The following is a 14,470-nucleotide window of genomic DNA, read 5'->3' as shown; positions in this document are numbered from 1 at the left end:
ATCAGTTTCAATATTAATATTCATTTTTCTAGAATGATTTGGGTGATTTTATTAGGGAGCATACATGCATAAGAGATAAAAAAAATTATTGTAAAAGTATGTATGTGTCTTCTGTGGAACACAAAAGGAGATATTTTGAAAAATGCTCATGCTGCTCTTTTCCATACAATGAAACTGAATGAGGGGCTTGGGCTGTCAAGATCCGGTATACACTTTAGAGATGCATGGATACTGATATCCAGAATGATATCTGCCAATACCGATAGTTTGATTTTCTTAAGGAAACCATAAAATTGCTCTGGCAAAACCACTTTACCCACATGGCTACAGAGAACAAAGTATTAACTATCATGAAATACCATTTCAAAACATGTTAATACAGTGCATATAAAACCCAAAACTGAACGCGGCAATTGATCCTATGGGCACTGTGGGATGCTCGGTTGCTGTTTTTGATGTTGAAAGCAGCAAAGAGAATAACCATGGAAACAGGGGGTGTTTTCAAAGGGAGGTTTCGCCTTATGTAATATTCAGTACCAACGATGCCACCAAGGAGGATATTGGGATAAACTGCCCTCACAACCCAAAAAAAAAAAAACATGTAAAATTCACAATACAAACCTAGCATTTATAATGCAATTACCTAAACATCCACCTATAAACAATGGCATTTTACATGCATCTGTCTGTAACAGGCAGTAAATACAGGTGAAAGAAAAACTACCACTTCCCTGGAAAGGCACAAATATTATACAGCTGACAGCGAACAAATCAATATCCTCAAGTCTCAAGCCATCCGCTTCTACCGTGTTTCACCACAACATGTTGCTTTGCCAAATTGCCCTGTTACCACAAGCATTGCCAGACAATAACATTTTCCATCAGACCAAATTGAGGAATTGAAGAGTGAATTTGTGGCCGAGAGCTCTCTGTCGGAGCAGGGAACAGGCTGTTTGGATGCACGCCAGGCTCAAATGATCTTTAGTTTTATCAATCTCCTCATGCGACGGACTCAAAACAAGCTAAACTAGCGCCTGGCCTCCCAGCTTGGGCTTAACGGGAAACGCAGAACTGACGTTGTTCTCCTGCAGCGTGAGCAATTTTGAAATGAATATCAAAGACGTTAGACAGACAACAGACCATCTCCTTCCTGACGGAGATATTATGCAATGTGTGAATAATTCCTCAGCCACTTGATGTTTCTTTGATGGCCTTATTATTCAAGGTATTGGATTTGCCGATCATGCGTGCAGAGGCAGGCATCAAAATTTGCGCAATAATATCTCAGAGTTAAAGAATTTCGGGTGTTATTGACAGCAGGTAAATAACTGTGTGATTAAATAACTGAATGATGTGTCAAATATAAAAGTGTTTAAACCTGCAGGTTAGGATCATGCATCAAGCTCAGCCTGTATGAAAGGAGAGCAAGTGTACACTACAATCATTTTTGTTTTTGTCAATCTAAACATCGTGAAACAAGATAAAATTACATTAAGAAGGTTAAGACTTGTTTTCATAAAAGTTTGGGTTTACTTTTCACATGCACATTGTTTGCACGAGAATCTCCATGAATTTATGCTTTCAACCTAATTTAAAATCATTTGTCAGTAATCTAAGAAAATAAACATATATTGAATTTTAGATATACATATTTAAATAAACATTAATATCATATTCTAAATATACATATTTAACTTTTGAAAAACGGTTTACATTGAAGTGTAGATATACATATCTAAATATTTAAACATAAATATTGAACTCTACATATACATATTTAACTTAAAACAAATGTTTACGTTGAATTTTTTATATAAAAGGTAAATTTTGAATTCTAGATAAACATGCTTAACTTTTAAAAAAACATTGATTTTTTATATAAATATTTAAATGAACATAAATATTGATTTAACTTTAAAAATGTGTACACTGAATTTTAGATATATTTAAATATGCATTTATATTGAATTCTAGAAAAATAAATGTTCAAATATTATGTATGCAACACATTTTTACGCACATACATTTTTAAATATTTCAATAAACATTTCATTGTAGATATGAATTTTTAAATTTAAATGAAAGTTTTAAACAGGTTTGCTTAGAACTTTAATAGTCTTTTAAAGTATGTTTGGATAAAACCAGATCAAAATTCTGATTAAGAAATTGATTTTTTGGAGTGCAAGTATAAGACTTCAAAGGGACGAGGAGTGTGGAGTCAATTTTCTTTGAACAAACAGGGTTCTTCATCTGCCGTCATATCTAATCATTTACTCCAATTCACTTTCTCAGACTGTGATGGAGGAGAATTAATTCTCTGTGTCTGCTTTTTATCTTGGAGGGACCCCCGGTGTGCGTGTCAAGTGTGTGAACATGTGTTTAGACTCTTCTGCCTGAGTAACTGTTTTAACATCTTTCTCTCTACCACTTTTTATTGTGATCGTCTAATCAAGCATCTGTGACCAGAGCTTCCGAACAACTCATTTAAAAAGGAGTCAGTGATCCTTAATGACTTTTATTGATCTTTTTTTTTTTTTCTAAGCTTAAGTGTATAATTTCTGTTATTGTCAGCATCAACATACATAACTACAAAAATAATGAGTTTTTCCTGAAAACTCTCCCTGTCTTTCACTGCTCAGACAAACAGATGGTTTATACTGGTGCCACATTGTTACACTTTTCAGGGAAACTGACCTACATATGGCTCACTTATAACTGTCTCTGCATATTAAAAAGGGATAGAAGAAAGTATTTTAACGTGTATTAATTACACATTATTAAACAATTCAAAATCAAGTCAAAACAACCAGCATCATAATGATTTCTCACCATCCACACATGCAAGTACACGATGTTCAGATAGCAGTTCGTTAAATGCATCCTCATAAACACTTGTGCAGGAAAACATATTACAAAATAAATAACTGCGAAAACATCAATCTTATTATATTATTGCTTAGTAAACATACATTTTGATACAAGGTTGCCATACTGGAAACACATGGAACGGTAAACCAGGTGTCAACAAGGACTTTCATCAACAGATGGAGTCTATAGTGCAATGAAGCAGAAAAACGGTTCGTTTATTAAAAATCGTTAAATATCATCGGCAGCTTGAGATTTCAGTCAATCCTTGATGCATAACATGAAAACAAATTGAATGTTAAATAAACGTTTCAGGGTAAAATTCATATGGATGTATAAGAGAAAGTGTGTTTTTTAGTTGCTGTGGCCATTATTTAATTTTTCACTATTTTAATCACTTTTAAATTACAACATACATTTTTTAAAAAGGAAAAAATATTTCCAGTCTCTCGAGTAATAAGAAAAACTGCATGCCTAAAAATAGTCAAATATTTTTTAAATGGCGCACATGACAGTGTCATCAAAAGTATTTCATGTGAACATACACATTTACTTAATGTTTGCAAATATCTAAATAAGCATAGTTTACATTAGTATATTGTATTTCTGATATCATAGTCAATATTAGATAAAAATAAAGCATTCTCCAAAGCAAACTGCCAATGTATAACAACTTGTTTATGACATTTAGACATAATTCCACAACAAATACTATTCAAAGTCAGTCTAAATGTGAGAATTTGCCAGCAAAATAACAACAACAACAACACAAGCAAAACTGTACCTTAAACTCATCTCCAGCATGTCAGAGTATTCCTGTGTTCATAAGCGACGAGAGAGAGAATTAAAGAGACAGACAGACAGACAGAAAGAGAGAGGGAGAGAGAGAGAGAGAGAGAGAGTAAGGAGGAGGAGAGTGAGAGAAGTGCGTGTGGGATGAAGGGAAGAGTGAAACAGACGGAGCTCAAGAGAACAGTGAGGGTTCGAGAGACACAGACAGAAGGACAGAAGGGAAGATGAACCGAGGGAGGAGGAAGAGGAGGGTGTTTCATGGGCGTGTGTGTGAGAGAGAGAGGCAGGAATGCATGCACTATTGTAAAACGGGACGCTGTCTGTGTGCGTGGACAGAAAGGAGAAAAAGAAATGTGTGTGCGCACTTATTAACCGAAAGCAAACAAGTGAACGTCGTAAACTGTAACCTCATACCGCTGTTGAGAGGGTGCGAGCGTCATAACAGGAAAGAGACAGAAGAAAAGATGGAGAGCAACAGGTTGATGAGCAGTCTCCCTAGAAACAGCGGGGAACAGCTGTCCTGTGGCTTTGTGTTCACTCGCTGCAAACGAGCGACGCAACAGACTACAGCCCACGACCTGCCCGCCATTAAATCAACCACACTGTCTGCGTAGTTTCTCACCTCGCCTATCACGTGTTTACACGATAAACCATGTTTAATATGCTTCCTTCATTTGAGTGGGAACATTTTTGGGAGTTCTTAGTCGGTATTGTGTTACAAATAAAACCAAAGAAGTGTCCTTTAAAATTGCTTGCAGAATACATTAGGTTAAAGAAACAGCGTTTTCATCTTACAACTGCTCTTTCTGTAATTGTAAAAAATGGTCTATTGTGCATTTTTTTTTTTTAATGTCCCTGTTCATCTTTGTTTTGGTCTGAAATGTCACAATTTCTAAGTGTTAAAATGAACTGCATCCTAGTCTTAAGTACGGGAGACACCGCAAAAGATGCGAGACGCAAGCGCAACGGTCAGATGCATGTTTACATACAGCAGAAAAACAATTGAAAAGCAGCAGTGGAATTCAATATATTCTTTGTGAACGGCCTCAAAGAGTAGTATGCGCTGTTCTGAATTCAGCAACAGTGGTCTCATGAAAATGCATATAAATGGTACGCCAAATAAAAACGAAAACTCGTGGTATTGATACGCAAAAATGGACTTTGGCGTGTATATATATATATATATATATATATGTATGAGATCGAACGTGCTTGGCGTGCATATAAAACGCAGTTTTCGCGTGCATATGATGCGCATCTACCCCACAAACCTAATCGCGTTGCATATACACGCCAAAGTCAATTTTGCGTATCAGTACCACAAGTTTTCATTTTTATTTGGCGTATTTATACACACTTTCACGAGATCGGGTTGTGTTTGAAGAGGCCCCGGCGACTCATCCTGTTTACTATTTATTCACTTATTAAAAAGTCTTTTTGGAGATAAATTGATTCAATATTTTTCTTAATTTTCCCCATATAAATAAATGGGTAACTATGGTGGGATGTGTTTCCCACATAGTAAACCATGTCAACATTATTTGACAAATTGCAGATTATAACTTATTATTATTATTATTATTAATTAATTATTATAATTATTAAATACTTATATAATTATTATAATTAAAGCCTTCTAATTTGACATTATGAGCTTGAAGTGTATGAATTGGTTAGTTCGTGATTGCAGGGTTCAAATTGGAGGTGTGCGATGATCCAGTTAAAGGATAATTCACCCAACTTTTGGATTCCAGCATTCTTTTAAGTATCTTCTTTTGTGTTCAGCAGAACAAAGTAAGGTTTGGAACAACTTGGGTGAGTAATACATGACAGAATTTTCATTTTTGGGTTTAAGTTGCCGGTTAGGCATGAAATTACCATAATGTTCAAATAAATAATGTAACTGATTCATTCAGTGTTAGCTAGATTGTTTCCTAGTTCTAGTTTGGCATGTCACCACCCTGCTAAAAAAAAAACAATAGAAGCCCAGTAGAAACCATCACAGAAATTCCAATGGTTTCCATTGAAATACCATTATAAACCATTAGCTTTTTCCAGTAAAACCATTACAAAATTCCTTTTTGTTGTGTGTTTTGGGGATTTTTCCAATAGGATTTAACATACCATCAATAGAATCCATCACATACCAGTAGACACCATTAAATCCAATACAATTCCCATTATAACCATTAAATCAATCCATTAAATTTTTCTATTGTGTTTTGGGCAGGGTTCTATTGTTTTTTTCAGCAGGGCACTTGTGCACTTGCGTTATAGTAGTCAGCTTCACCGATTAAAATTGAAGTGTCCTAGCACTATAGTAATGGAAACGTTCTACTTTATTGCTTCACAACTCACAATCTTGCTGTATAGATAATTTTTTTTTCTTTTCAATTTAACAATGTTCTGCTTTGACACGCTGCATTGTGATCAAAATCATTAAACATAATTTAAACCCTGTAGTCAACTCTGTTAATTATAATGTCAGCAGTTTGTCGCATCGCTGTTGGTGTAGGTGTGAGATGAAGAACAGAGAGGGTTGTGTGCAAATGTGTGTGTGTGTGTGTGTGTGTGTTTTCCAGGTTCATTGTCTATGATATCTATTATTGAGATGGTCCCCCCTCGTCAGTAACCGGATACGACTGGACAAACACAGCTAACAGAACATTCCAATTAACTAGCGCTGTTGAAAGAGCCGCCGACTTACTCTGTGTGACACTAAATGCAAACAACAGATAATGTAGTACAAATGGAAAAGTAGATGAAAGGGAAGCAGGGCTGTATGAAAGGTAACACGTATAACATCACATACAGGTCCACAGTAAAGGAAAACTCTTACCACATTATATTTTTAAGGGGTCTGACAATGGCAGGCAAGGAGAATTTAACCTCAGGTAAAATTAACATCAAACCAGCAGTGATATTTTAACATGTCTGCATTTGCCACAACATGCTGGGTCTGACACATCTGGTGAAAATTGTCTGTGAGATTATTTTCAAGAAAAGCAGCCTGATCCAGAATTATAATTCAATAAATAATTTATTTCTCTCTGAAATGCAGCAAGACAGGATGAACTACACTTCCCAAAACAAGAAACCAAGTTGACACAGGAATTGCACGCTCTGTATTTCAAGGATGCAGGTGAGTTGAAGTTGTTTTGGTGGTTCATAGACACTCCTACACACCAAACCTGCCCAAATCTGCCTGCCAGTACTCTCAGGAGGGCAGTGAAAGACCACCAGTAGGGAGGAAGGGAGGGAGGGTTTGGGGTCTTCCGCTGTTCACTATCATACGCAGGATGAAATGTATTTAAAAAAAAAAAAGAGTCCTTGGATTCAAACTATGGTCTCTTTGTTAGGTTTTCTCTGTTGTGTGGATAGTTCAGGGACTGATATCCATCTAGTCTACATTCACACCTCAGATGCTGTCAGAACTGAGAGAAAACAGGAAAGTTAATCAACACTAGCTAATGAGTATTCACTTCCTGCTCGGCGTTCTGGATGTTTTTGGCATGTTTTGTGAGAAACTTGTCAAAAACGTTTATTTAACATGAAAACTAAAAGAATTAAATAAGAAATCGCATTTAAAGTCTACGAAAATATAGGATATTTTGCATTGCATCTTCTATTTTCATGACCCCATGACTTTCTTTCCTGTTTCATAGCGACAGGAAGGAGGGAGGAGCATGCTAATTCTAGACAGAATTTGATTGGATAATGATTTGTACACGCCTCTGTGTGCAAGATGAGTCATCAATATTTTTAGTCCTCCGAAAGAGGTGCATAAAAGGTTGTCCCCCCCCCCCCCATCCATAGATGAGAGCATAGAAAGTCCTTTTATCATTAAAAAGAGTTTTACAGGAAAAAATATTTTCATTCCCATAATGCAAGAAAAAAAAATCCATTCTCATTACTGCAATGAAAAAAATGCTATATTAAACTGTAACGTATTAATAAAGCAACGTAGTGTTTGTTGTATTCCTTTTGTTTTTACTTATTTAAATAAGAAACAAACAAAAAATGGCAAGAAGTAATAATCTAATGAGAATTTATTGAAAATAATAGGAATTACAATAAAAAAATTGGTGTAGAATCAATTTTCACTCAGAAATTGCTATTCAATTTCAGAATCATAAAGAAACACTAAGTTTTTAAGAGTTAAATATGCCATTTTAAAGTAGACAAACTGAAATAGTACTTTCCTGTAAAATGTACTCCAATAATCAAACATCATTTTTTACAGTGCATTTGCATGCATTGTGGTAATGAAAATCTGTGGGTGAAACGTGCCTTAAGTTAACTGTCATGAAAATAATGTCAGGTTTAATTTTCTTTATGCAAAATGCAAATGAGACCTGGTCCTGTTTTTGTGAGATTTACCAAAAACGAGGAAAACTCTCAGCTGTCAGGTTTGCACTCAGCTCTAACCCTGGTCTCGCTATCAAAAACAAAACAGAACGAATAACAGCAAGACAAAAAAGAAAGAGGAACTGCAAACTCATGTCACTGTGGGGAGGGCCAGACCGGTGTCCATTTCCCTTTAATATTGTAGGGAGGTAATAAAGAGGAGAGAACTGAAACCAGCCCAGCTGACAGTGAGGCCAGATAGGAGCGGCCATATGATCCCATCAAACCCAGCCTGCCTTTTACCTGAGCTGCAGTGTCTGTGGGGGAGAGTGCAGAAACCAGAACGCTGAGATGTTCTGTCAGCCTGGCTTTATAAACTGACCCTGACGCTGGTGCATGTCAACATGAATTCACTGCAACCAGATAACCAACACTCAGAAACACTTACAAAGATATATACCACAAAAATTGAGAGTCCAGTTTGTCTCAATCTGTGTTTTTTTTTTCAGACATGTTAAGAGACTTGGATGTTGTGTCGCCCTAAAGTTGAACTGAAAGCTGCATTTCCTCTAATACTGCTGAACTAACAATGATTAAAAAAAAAACATACTCACCCTTATGTTGTTCTAAACCTGTGTGGCTTTCTTTCTTCTGTGAAACACAAAAGAAGATATTTTGAAGAATGTATGGACAAAAACAATTGAAACAATGAAAGTCAATGGGGTCCAACATTCTACCCTACTGACTTTCATTGTATGAGGGGAAGGAACTTGAGGTCTTTTCCAAAATATCTTCTTTTGGGAACAACACAAGGGTAAAAATGACATTTCATTTTGTGTTGATTTATTCCATAGAGATTTTGGGGTTCCATAGACACATGAAACACAGGGAAGGGGAATGCTTTTGAAAAGTTGAACTTCTTTTAACGTGCGTGTCAAATGCGAGATGCTGCAAAAGATGCAAGATGTGAGTGCAATGGTTAACATGTCTGTCTAGCTTGGTTTCTGCCATTAAATAAATAAAAGGTAATGGTAACACTTTAGAATAGGGAACACTTATTCACTATTAACTATGACTTCTCCCTCAATAAATTCCTAATTTGCTGCTTATTAACAGTTAGTAAGGTAGTTGTTAAGTTTAGGTATGGGGTAGGATTAGGTCATGTAAAATAAGGCTTATTTACTACTAATAAATGGCTAATATTCTAGTTATATGCATGCTAATAAGCAACTAGTTACGAGACCCTAAATTTAAAATAAAGTGTTACCAAGGTAATTATGACTTTCTTTTTTTTTTTTTTTTTTTTCACAATTCCAAGTTTATATCACCACAAAATAAACAATAAAAAAGGTCATTGTGAATTTTATCTTACAATTATTATTTTTTCCCCTCACAATTCGAAATTAAACGATTCTCAAAGCTGCAATTACCTTTGGGGGTGGGCGATGTGACCAAAATCTTATATCACGATATGACTAATTTTATATCACGATAATGATATATATCACGATATAGTAATTTTTTTTCTTTTAAAAAGGTTGAGATATTAAAATCTTTGATACCATAGAATTTTCATAATCCTTGTCACCAATGTCAATATCAAACTAATACAAGCCTAAAAATAGACAAAAAAAAAAAAAAAAAAAAAAAACTCAAGCTCACTGAAAATAAATAAACAGTCAGTGATGAAATAAGTATAAGAAACTAATTGTAAGCAATAGGACAAAAAACTACAATAAGTAAGAAATGCTACATACATTGTGTAAATTAATTAGTCTTCACTGTGTTAATTATATCTATCTATCTATCTATCTATGATAGATATAATTAACACGTGTATAGAATCTATCTATCTATCTATCTATATCTATATATATCTATATATATATCTCTATCTATCTCTATCTATCTATCTATCTATCTATATATATATATATATATATATATATATATATATATATATATATATATATATATATATATATATATATATATATATATTTTTTTTTTTTTTTTTTATTATTATTTCTTCTTATTAAAGTTACAAAAGTGATTTAGTCAAGAGCAGTGAGAGATTTTCTAGCAATGTGCTATGATTAATATGAATGGCAGACATAACGAATATTGGACAGCTTCCCCTTTAAGACCAAAGTCTGGATCCAATATACTGTTACATAGGCTATGCGTTTTCTCTTTCAGCTGTTTCCTCTCTTTTAAGACCTAAATTGCTGTCTTTATGAGGATACAAGACGGGGATTCTGACGCATATAAGTGTGTTTATGTAATCGTTCAAATCGTTCAAAAGCGGCAAAAAAGGCGCGGTCCTCTCACATAGAAACGGAGACAGCGCATGCATATTGCTCTGTTGTTTGTGTTTCAACGGCTTAAAATCGCTTAAAAATGCGTGTCCATGCTACAAATGTAGTCCCTCGGTTAGGAACGAGCTCCTCCTTTTGTTCTGGTCGTTCTCCACCTGGTTCTGGCTCCGCTTCACGCCCCGTGGTGGCGTGTAAAGATCGCACTCATCCAAATGATTAAAAAATATTACCGTAAACAATGTATTTTGCGACACCACGAAATACACGATAGAACATAATATGAAACGATAGACTTTTTATTTCGTCCATCCGATATATATCGTCATATCGCACAGCCCTAATTACCTTTTAAAAAAATTTATCCCATGGTGGAAACAGGCTTCCATTGTCTAGCTTGCGTTTACATAGAAAAACGATGGAAAAGCAGTGCAGTGGAACGCAAATACTCATTCTGTGTGAACGGACTAAAGCACAGCATTGCAACATGCTAAAACAACTCCAAACGTCTTATTAACCACATAGCAACCCCTTGGAAACCAACCAGGGCTGCGTTTCCCAAAAGAATTGTAAGCATAAATTGATCGTAGCTCCATTGGTGGCAATGGGTCTACGATGTACCTAGGCTTACGATGCTTTTGGGAAATGCAACCCAGAACATGATACACTGTAAAACAAATTCTGAAGTTGTAAATAAAACAATTGGAGTATATTTTACAAGAAATTACTATTTCTGTCTTTGGATGTTAAAATTTCCCCTTTAATTCAATGATACTTGCTGTTTCTTTGTAACTACTTGTGAAATTTGCTTACTTCAGTGTAGCACTGTTGCGGAAAGTAGCTGTATGTAAACTTCCAACCAGAAAACAAAATCTAATATCTAAAACCCCCTAAAGTAAATTTTTGGCTCACTAAAAAATCATGAGGACGTAACCAAACATCTACAAACTAACCAGCTAGGTAAACATTTCACATGAACACCATTACGAGTCATACATGTTGAATCAAATCATTAAAAGTCAAAGAAAGCTTCCCTCGGAGTGCAGGAGAGAAACACGGGGCGAAGCAACGTGGGAGCCAGGTTCATCCGGGATACTGCATAGTTCTCATTCCTCACAGATGAGAAGTGAGGTGAGGAAGAAGGGGGAGATCTTTGGGTGAAACGCAGAAGTACAGTAGAACAATAGCCCTTCTCTGCCCATCTCCCAGCCCTGCTAGCCAAAACACAGGCCGCCAGCGGAGACCAGAATGCCAACAGAGCGCTAACAATGCTCAGCAGTCAAAATACTGAAGCCTCTACGGTAACAGAGCAACATGAGGGACAGACACACTCAACAGGTTATCCATGGTGTCCAAAGTATTAAACGCTACAAAATATATGTTGGCTTTTATGTGTACGACAGGGTATGTGTACAATTTGTTCAGCGTAAATTTCACCATTAGCACATGCAAACAGATTTTCCACATACTCTGTACACTCAACTTGCACATGAGCCTTCAATAATTTTGTAGTAATTAGTTTGTCCACAAGGTGGCAACACTGGCTGTTGTTTCGAAGTCGAACAACAAAGGAATCTGAACAACAACTACTGGAGACACAACAACAACAGACTTTCACGCCGACAAGTGCATGCAAGGTGGCTAAAGTTCTGTTTAGTCTTGTGCAGAATGTGCAAGTCAAAGTATACTCAACCACGGATGAGCGCGGATGGACAAGCTCAAACATGCGCAGTACCACCTAATTGGCTCATTCCGTCTCAACATTACCCTCACGCCTGCGCTGTTGTATGTGGACTGTCCGCTCAGTCACAAAAATTGAGCTGCACGCGGACACTTCTGATGGCAAAAGTTGCATCATAAGGACAGTGCGCGAAGCATTCACACCATGATTCACAGATATATTAGCATGCACACCAACAGAGGTTAACGTTTTGTTTATTATACGTGCACTGCAGTTTTGTCATCTGCCGCTTTAAATGCTCAAGCTCTTTAAAGTCAGGTTGATTCTGATTGGCTGTGAGTGTTTTCATAATTTCTCAGCTTGAAAAAAAATCGTTTTTTTCATTCTGTTGTCAGCTCGATAGCCTAATATGGGCAGTGTGCCGACATATAGGCTAACGCCGTTGTGTTACGGGCGTCCCGAGTTCGAATCCCACCCCCTCTCTCTCACCCACTTCACGTCCTGTCTACTCTACACTGTCCTATTCTAATTTTTTTTTTTTAATTAATAATAATAATTCTGTTTATTTTAAGCATGCGCTGTCGTCTGCCACTTTAAATGCTCAAGCTCTTTAAAGTCTGATTCGCTGTCAATATTTTTATTATTCATCAGCTAGAAAAAAAAAAAAAAAGACTTTCAAAGTGATTCCAAACATATATTTCCTCTGTGTCATTATCGTTATAGTTGTGATATGGAATTAGGGCAATAATTAAAACTTTATAGTCTTCATCCTTGGTGTCTATGACCCTTTACTCATACTTAGGGTTAGGGATTTCAGCACACATACACATTCTGTAGATTAGTGTTGTCAAAAGCACCGACCACGATACCAGTCAGTACCGAAATTTTAAAAACGTCCATTTCCTGCTAACATTTGAGCGCCAATAAGCTGTGATTAAGAATCCACTCAACAGCGCTCAAATGTTAGCGGGAAATGGACGTTTTTAAAATTTCAGTACCGATTGGTATCATGGTCCGTGCTTTTGACAACACTACTATAGATATGAATAATGCTTCAAAACAAAGCAAATTCATGATTATGATTTATGGACATTTATGATTTTCAACTGGCGGTTGATAAATTGTTAAAAAACAAAAAAAAAACAAAGGATCCAGACTCCAGAGTTGTATCTAGAGACCAGAATATCGTAGAGACATAGGGATGGGCTCTTTTGACTGAACACCCTAGCAACTGCAAAATAACAAACTTAATTCCATTCAGAACAGGGTAGTTACACTGGCAAAACCTTTGTATCAGGCCAGTGAGTTCTGCATGTCTACGAAACTCAAATGTTCTCCAGAAAATGTAAAAATCGACTTAGTTTTGATAAACTTACACAACTGGGCCAACAGAAGGCCTGCGAGCTCATAACTGCTGACAAGGAAGAATGGCATCTGCTGAAATAGCAAAAAACGCTGGCGAATTTACTCTACAGGATCAATGAGAAGTTTTTCATAATACCTTCAAGGTCTGACTTTGCAGGTATTACAAAATATACAAATACTGGTGGACTGATTTTGCAATATTAAACACTGTTTGTGGGAACTGATGATGGAGTATGAAGTGTAAAAGAAATAACAGGATTTTCTAGTCATATGACTGTAGCATTCTTCACAGAATTAACCCAACACAAAACGAAACAGTCACAAGAAAATGGGTGATGGAGGGGAGAGGTCTCTTGGTGCGATGGTAGCTGGGAGACAATAATATATTATTAAAACAAATATGGCATTGCATTTATAATGTATTTTTAAATAAATTAATAGATTTATTTTTAAAAATAACACCATTTACCTATATATGATGCTTGTTTATTTAAATCTGAATTTGAAATGGTTTGTTTTGTGTTCGGGTTATGAAGAAAAGAAAATAATTGCCATCTCACTGGTCTCTTCAGTCAAGTCGACACCCAATAATGTAATGTCAATTGCTCTGCTGTTTTGTCAGAGAAAATTCAATGGTGTCAGCAAAGTGTTTTTGGAAGGATATTTGAAAGACTTCCAGTGACAGCATCTCTGATTTAATAGCATGTACTCTTGGCGAGAGCAAAAGAAGGGGCAGTAGCTCTAGTGTGCTGCCAAAAATGGAGAAAAACTAGGCATTTGGGATTTTCCCACCATCATTTAAGGGAGCCCAGCGTTTGGAAAAAATGAGAACGCCATCCTCTGCTACTGAGTTTTTTCAACAGGCTGAGTCATGTTTTGACAATGCATGCTTTCTTTTTTCATACTGGATGCTTGTGAATAATGGGATATTGGCATAATAATAGAACACATGGGCATATGACATTTGATGTGAGTTTTACAAGCCTAAAACATCAGTGGAAAGCTCAGCGAATTGGGCGAACCTGTTTGAGGCTTCAGACATGATGCTCTGGTTAACCAAACGGCATCTGTTGTGCCTGAGTTTGGCAGACTGGTAGGGATTTGC

General features: G+C 36.2%; 1 protein-coding gene across 9 annotated transcripts in view; it reads right to left on the bottom strand.

Annotated features, from left to right (window-relative positions):
* ptbp3 (polypyrimidine tract binding protein 3) overlaps positions 1–14,470 on the bottom strand; it is a 69,046-nt gene that overhangs the window by 43,511 nt on the left and 11,065 nt on the right. For 2 of the 9 annotated variants that reach the window (XM_058790238.1, XM_058790244.1), the window contains exon 2: positions 8,619–8,655. The exons of 5 other annotated variants lie outside the window; for them this stretch is intronic. The gene's annotated coding sequence lies outside the window, so the exon portion shown is untranslated. Of the gene's footprint in view, positions 1–3,649; positions 4,752–8,618; positions 8,656–14,470 lie in introns of those variants that run through there. 2 more of the 9 variants (XM_058790239.1, XM_058790242.1) reach the window with 1 other exon arrangement.

Source organism: Onychostoma macrolepis, chromosome 10, assembly GCF_012432095.1.
Source record: "Onychostoma macrolepis isolate SWU-2019 chromosome 10, ASM1243209v1, whole genome shotgun sequence".
Taxonomy (NCBI): domain Eukaryota; kingdom Metazoa; phylum Chordata; class Actinopteri; order Cypriniformes; family Cyprinidae; genus Onychostoma; species Onychostoma macrolepis.
Note: the sequence above shows the minus strand (reverse complement) of the source record. Positions and strands in the feature narration are given on the sequence as shown.